Raw genomic sequence first — 7,585 nt, forward strand, 5'->3', positions numbered from 1 at the left:
CACCCTGAAGTGGAATCCACAATCTGGTCGATACGCGGCAAGGGAAATGGGTCCTTCGGGCAAGCCTTGTTGAGATCTGTGAAATCAATGCAAAGCCTCCATTTCCCATTTGTCTTCTGGACTACCACTGGATTTGCTAACCATGTAGGATGCAGTACTCCTCTGACCAAACCAGCTGCCTCCAGTTTCTTGATTTCCTTGGCAATGAACTGCTGCCTTTCCAGGGCCTGCTTCCGGACTTTCGCTTGACAGGTCGGGCATGTGGGCAGACAGCAAAGTGGTGCTCGATTACCTCCCTGGGAACACGGGGATATCAGATGGTTGCCAGGCAAACACATCGATATTCTCCCATAGGAAGGCAACAAGTGCGCTTTCCTATTTGTCATCAAGGGTGGCGTTGATGGTGAAAGTACCGTCAACACCAGCCAGCCCTGCTGGGACCTTCTTCACTTGGGGTGCGGCAACCTTGGATCTCTTGTTGTTGGAACACTCCGGCACATCGTCAACGGGTATCGTGCACTCGCAGGGGGCATGCTTCCCAGACTCCTTGCCGGAGGTCCTACAATCCCTTTTATTTCCTTTGCTTTCCTTGGTGGGTGATGTTGCTGCCGCAGCCTCTGCTGTGACTGCATCCCGGTACATCTTGTCTACGCAGATAATTGCATCCTTCTCATCTGATGGGATAGTGATGACTCCCAGTGGCCCAAGCATCTTCAGAGTGCCATAAGCATAGTGGGATGCTGCCATGAACTTGGCCAGGGCTGGGCGTCCAAGAATCTCATTGTACGGCAGGGGGAGATCAACCACATCAAACACAACCTTCTCTGTCCGATAGTTCAATTCTCCCCCAAACGTCACCGGCAACGTAATCTTCCCTTTAGGATGGCTCCTATCGGGGTTAACTCCTTGAAACGTGCCGGTAACCTCTATCTCTTCTTCTCCTATATGAAGCTTGCCGATAACTGCTGGGGAAATCAGATTCAACCCAGCCCCGCCATCCACTAACATCTTTGTGACCTTGAGGTTGTGAATTATCGGGGAGACCAACAATGGCAAGCATCCTACCGCGGTGGTGCGGCCAGGGTGAACCTCCTCATGAAAGATGATTGGCGTGCGGGACCATTTGAGCGGCACCCGGGCCTCTGGTGCTGGCTCCACAGCATTGATATCTCGTGCCCATCGCTTGAGCTGGCGGTGGGAGGCATGCAAAGATGCACCCCCATCAATGCATAGGGCGTTAGTGGCCTTCTGAAATTCCTGCTCACTGGTTTCCTCTTCATTCCCTTCATCACTCACATCACCAGAGAATTCCTTCTCTTGACCCCTGGCGGGTTTTCCTTGGTTCCGAAAGGGTTTGCCGGGGCGATTTGCTTCACCGCCTCGGCCCTTTCCGCCAGTGGCATTCTGACCATTTTCCTTGTCATGCTTATCATATTCTGCCCTCTGTTTCTTGACAAGCTGCTCAACCTGGTAACACTCCGGAAGGTAATGGCCCTTGGTCCCGTGAATCTTGCAGTACGGGCGATCGCCTTTCCCAGCTTTCTCAGTGGCAGCGGCTTCCCGGCAGGCTGTGCAAGCGGCAACTTCCTTGCCGGGGGCCTCAGCCTTGGCCTTCTTGCCGGTACCAGGTGTGCCTGAACCTTCTACAGTCATCAGTGCCTTATCTCTAGGCTTCTTACTGCGCTTCTTGCCCTTTCTCTGACTGGTTGATTCATCTTCATCCTCTAAATCAACATTGATGCAATCCTCCTCTCCGGGCAACTTCCTTCCTCCATCTGAGCACACTTATCCACCAGTGTGTATAGCTCCTTCACAGTCTTGGGAAACCGCACATTCATCTTAGAACAAATGCGACGGTTGCACACATTGGACCGGAAGGCTACTATAACGGCTGCCGGATGGATATTTGGAATATTCCTATGAACTTCACTGAATCTTTGTAAATACTTACGGAGAGTTTCTCCTTCCTTCTGTTGGAGAAGCTGCAGATCGCTGGGCCTGCCGGGCTCTTGGTGGCCACCAGTGGAGGCACTGATGAACTCGTGGCACAGGTCTGCCCATGACGAAATGGAGTTCTCCAGCAGGTGCATCAGCCAAGACCTCACGTTGGACTTGAGGGCCAAAGGGAAGTAGTTGGCGAACACCTTCTCATCTCTTCCCCCGGCAGCTTGAACAGCATGGTGTAGATGCTCAGGAACTCTGCTGGGGTCAGCCTCCCGTCATACTTCTCAGGTATCTCTGGCTCGAACGTGCGAACGGATGGCCAACGGACTTGCGCAGCTCTCGTGTAAAGGCAGGGCAACCGACCTCGAAAGGTAGGCACCCGCCAACACCGAGCGCAGGCTCGTCGACGTTGAGGCTGCCGAACCCGTCGGTTTGGCGGAGGTCGTCGTGGCGCCGATCTATAACAGCACGCGCGTCTCCCCGCCGCCTATCCTCCAGGCTCGACGTTGGCCTGGACGTGCTGGAGGGTCAGAAGAGGCCATCGAGACGTTCTCGGGGTCTTGATTCAGCTACGCCCGCGTAGGCTGCCATGGTGGGGAATGCACCATGGGGACGGCCCCCTTCGTTCGGCCAGCAGTATGAGCGGTTGCTGTTGCTTGGGGAGGTCATGGCGGGCCAGCTCGTCATGAGCCCCCAGCTTCAGCGAAACTGAGCAGACTCTGGATGGTGGCTTGCCATTCATCCATCTGCTCAGCGGCTGGCGGAAACCTCAGTAGCAACTGAGCTCGCGTCATAGCCTCTGTGGTTGTGCTTGTCATAGATGTTGAGGACGTCGACCGCACCATCGCGTGGCTCCTGATGGTGCCAGCGGCGGCGACGGTGGGAGTGTCGCGTCCGTGCAGCTGTGGGACGACCACTTGGGCAGCAGGGTCATGCGGTGGAGGTGCTCGAGGGTCAGCGGCTCCGTCGAGCCCAGTGGTCTGGTCAACTCGTCTGAGAGGAGGCACATGGGCCGCGGTCACTCCCGCAGTGGGGGCGGCCGGAGGGCGATGGCTCTCCCCGGACCGACCATCGTTGTTGCGGTTGTGCTCGTCAGTGGGAGGAGAGGGTGCAGACGGAGCGACCCCCTCGCCCGCACCTTGTGGAGCATGACCGCCAGGGCGTTGCTGATGATGTTCTCCTCTGACATCTCCAGCCCCCGTGACGGCCGCGGGGGGAGTGGGGATGGCACCACCTGTTCCAACCACGCCCCCAGCAGCGTTCACGTCCTCGCTCGTCCCCGCACCCTCCGAGGCACCAGAGGTCACGGGCGGCGGAGCCTTCGAGGAAAACGGATGGGCCGAAGGGCCGAAGGTCGATGGCGTCGTCGAATACGAAGATGGCAATGAAAATGACGCGTTGCGCATGCTTTCAGGTTCGTGCAAGCGAGCCTCCTACCTGGTGCGGGATATCCATGGCCACCTATGGGACCAAGAGGCCCATGCTGGTTCGACAGGGGGACGTCGCGTTGCACAAAGAGCAGACCAGCGCAGGGCAACACGGTAGAAAGCACACAAGCAATTTACCCAGGTTCGGGCCGCCGCGAGGCGTAAGACCCTATGAGGGAGTCCTGGATTAGGGGGACCCCGGGCGTCTGGGCTATGTGACATGGGCCGGACAGATGGGTCGTGAAGACACAAGATAGAAGGCTTTCCCCGTGTCTGGATGGGACTCTCCTTTGCGTGGATGTCAAGCTTGGCATTCGGATATGTAGATTCCTTTCTCTGTAAACTGACTCTGTACAATCCTAGGCCCCTCCAGTGTCTATATAAACCGGAGGGTTTAGTCCGTAGAGGCAATCATAATCATACAGGCTAGACATTCAGGGTTTAGCCATTACGATCTCGAGGTAGATCAACTCTTGTAACCCCTATACTCATCAAAGTCATCAAGCAGGAAGTAGGGTATTACCTCCATTAAGAGGGCCGAACCTGGGTAAACATCGTGTCCCTGTGTCCTGCTACCTTCGATCATCAGACGCATAGTTCGGGACCCCCTACCCGAGAGCTGCGGATTTCGACATCAACATTGGTGCTTTCATTGAGCGTTCCTCTGTGCCATCGATAGAAGGTTCGATGGCTCCATTGATCATCTATAACAACGCTGCCTTGAGGGAGACCTTTCTCCCCGGATAGATTTTTGTATTTGGCAGCTTCGTGCTGCGTGCCAACTCGATTGGCCATCTGGAGCATATCGACAGCTACGCCCCTGGTCATCAGATCAATTTTGGAAATCTGAACTATGTCGCTTATGTCCGAGGAGACTTGATCCTCCAAGGGTTCGCAACCCCAACCACTGCTCTGGCCTTAGATCTGGAGCACATCACCAGGTCCGAAGACGGGGCTTTAGAGCCCGCCGGACTCTCTGCAGCTATAGAGCTCGATACCGGAGAACCAAAGGGGATAGCATCACCGGCAGCACCGGAGTTACGCCAGGCTCCCTCTGTCATCATGAAGCCAGACTCTCTGCCAGATACTAGCTCCGAACCCTCGAAGTCCGCGTCATGTGAGCTCGGCCAGCGAACTTCTGTCCCGCCCAGCTCCATGGACTCTCGCTTCCCCATCTAAACCTCGCTCTTAAACGAGGCCCTGGACTTAATGCGATCCCTCGCCATCACAGAAGAATCATCGCTGAACTATGCCCAGCCCATACCAAGGGCTGGGTGTAGGGAACTTTACGTCCCACCCACCACCCACTTCATAGCCACTGTTGAGGATTTAACCGACATGCTCGATTACGCCTCTGAACACATCGACAGTATGGACGACGATGCCGGAGATGAGCAGGCCCAAAACCCGCGGTTCACCGGACACTGGACGGCCACTTCCTCATATGACGTGTACATGGTGGACACGCCTAAAGAAGGCGACGGCGATGATGAGAAGGATCCAGTCGAGGACGAACCTCCTGAGATACCACCAAAGCGTCGACGTCAACGAAGCCACTCTAAATCGCGTTGCGAAAAAGATAGCAATACCAGCACCGGAGACAACAATACTCCAGAGAACGCTGAAGACCAAGAAGCCCCCATCGAACCAACATCTGAACAGGATGATCGGGAGGATGGACAAGTTGACCCTGACGAGCCAACAGGAAACGAGGACTCAGAGGATAGCAACTATCTACCACTCTCCGAAGACAATGTGAGCCTCGGCGACGAAGATTTCATCGTGCTAGAGGAACCCATCGAACAAGAGCGCTTTAAGTGCCAGCTAATCGCAACTGCAAGAAGCCTAAAAAAGAAGCAGCAATAGCTCCAATCTGAACAGGATACGCTCAACGACAGATGGACTAATGTCCTGGCAGCCGAAGAATACGGCCTTGAACGCCCTACAAAGAGCTATCCAAAGCACAAGCTGCTACCCCAATTTGACAATGAGGCCTTGGAGCCCATACTTCCAACGCATGATGCTGTTGACAGACCCGAACGACCACCACGTGGCCATGACAGAGCGCCAACTCTAGCCGAACACCAGCCCGCACCACCTCGCCCTAGAGGCAGAGAAACAACGGCTCCAGGATACACCTATGACCTACAACAGGACTTGGAAAATAGAGCCGGTCAGACCAGATCAATCTACCGATCACGGGGGCGTCCCCCAGTGCGAGAAGATGGCTATCAAGCCTGGCGCGACAAGCATAACCACATTCAGGCCGAAAACCTCATACGGACTTCATTCGAACTGCGTCATGACATGGCCCGATACAGAGGCGCCGCACACCCCCTATGCTTCACCGATGAGGTAATAGAGCACCAATTCCCAAAAGGGTTTAAACCCGTGAACATTGAATCATATGACGGCACAACAGATTCCGCTATATGGATTGAAAATTTTCTTCTCCACATTCACATGGCTCTCGGTGACGATCTACACGCCATCAAATACCTTCCCCTAAAACATAAGGGGCCAGCTCGGCACTGGTTAAACAGTCTCCCAGAAAACTCTATTGGAAGCTGGGAAGACTTGGAAGATGCCTTTAGAGACAACTTCCAAGGCACTTATATCTGGCCTCCAGACATTGATGACCTAAGTCATATATTCCGGCAGCCCGGAGAGTCAGCCGGAAAATTCTGGACCAGGTTCCTAATTAAAAAGAACCAGATTGTCGACTGTCCGAACACCAAAGCCCTATCGGCCTTTAAACACAGCATTCACGACGAATGGCTTGCCCGACACCTCGGCCAAGAGAAGCCAAAGTCCATGGCAGCCCTTACATCACTCATGACCTGCTTTTGCGTGGGCGAAGATAGCTGGCTAGCCCGTAGCAGTAATAGTACAGGCGAACCTGGCACTTTCGAAGCCAGGAATAGCAACGGCAGGCCCCGACACAACAAACACAAGCATCAAAGCAACAATGACAATACCGAAGACACGGCGGTCAACACCGGATTCACTGGCTCCAAGTCCGGTCAGTGGAAGAAGCCATTCAGAAGAAACAGAGACGGCTCATCCAGCTTGGACTGAACACTTGATCGACCCTGCCAGATTCACGGCACCCCTGACAAGCCTGCCAACCATACCAATAGAAGTTGCTGGGTCTTTAAACAGGCCGATAAGTTAAATAATGAACATAAGGAGAAAGGGTCGCCCAGCAAGGACAACGACGAGGAGCCTCGTCCACCGAACATAGGGGGACAGAAGAAATTCCCCCCCGAAGTCAAAATGGTGAATATGATATAGTTACTCACATCCCCAAGCGGGGGCGCAAGCGCGCGCTAAGGGAAGTCTATGCGATAGAGCCAGTCGCCCCAAAATTCCACCCATGGTCAGCCTGTCCGATCACTTTCGATCGCAGAGACCATCCGCCAGTATCCGTCACGGAGGCTCGGCCGCACTGGTCCTCGACCCAGTTATTGATGGATTCCACCTTACATGAGTCCTCATGGACGGCGGCAACAGCCTTAACCTTCTCTATCAGGACACGGTCCGCAAGATGGGTATTGATCCGTCAAGAATCAAGCCCACCAAAACTACCTTTAAAGGAGTAATACCTGGTGTAGAGGCCCGCTGCATGGGCTCAATCACATTGGAGGTCGTCTTCGGTTCGCCGAACAACTTCCGAAGTGAAGACTCGATCTTTGACATCGTCCCCTTCCGTAGTGGCTACCATGCACTGCTCGGACGAACCGCATTCGCTCGCTTCAATGCGGTCCCACACTATGCCTATCTCAAACTCAAGATGCCCGAACCACGCGGTGTTATAACAGTAAATGGAAACATGGAACACTCCCTCCGTACTGAGGAGCACACCGCGGCCCTGGCAGCGGAAGTACAGGGCGGCCTTATCAAGACAAATACTGCATCGGCGGCCAAGCCCCCGGAGACCATCAAACGAGTCTGAACTACCCCGCGGCACGACAGTCCAGCTCGTCAGGAGCTTGATTAGCAATTCATCCTCCGTCTCAGCCCCAACCGGATTGCGGCATATGTACCATGCGTACATCACTACGCACTAAAGATACCATGGCAAAGATGGAGGAATAATAAAGATAAAGTCCACAATATGGCTAGACCCTATCCATACACTCATATTTCTTTTTTCTCTTATTTTAATTTTTCCAGGTTCCTTACAACCCACATCACCTTTTCGACGATACTAA

Source organism: Triticum aestivum, chromosome 5D, assembly GCF_018294505.1.
Source record: "Triticum aestivum cultivar Chinese Spring chromosome 5D, IWGSC CS RefSeq v2.1, whole genome shotgun sequence".
NCBI lineage: Eukaryota > Viridiplantae > Streptophyta > Magnoliopsida > Poales > Poaceae > Triticum > Triticum aestivum.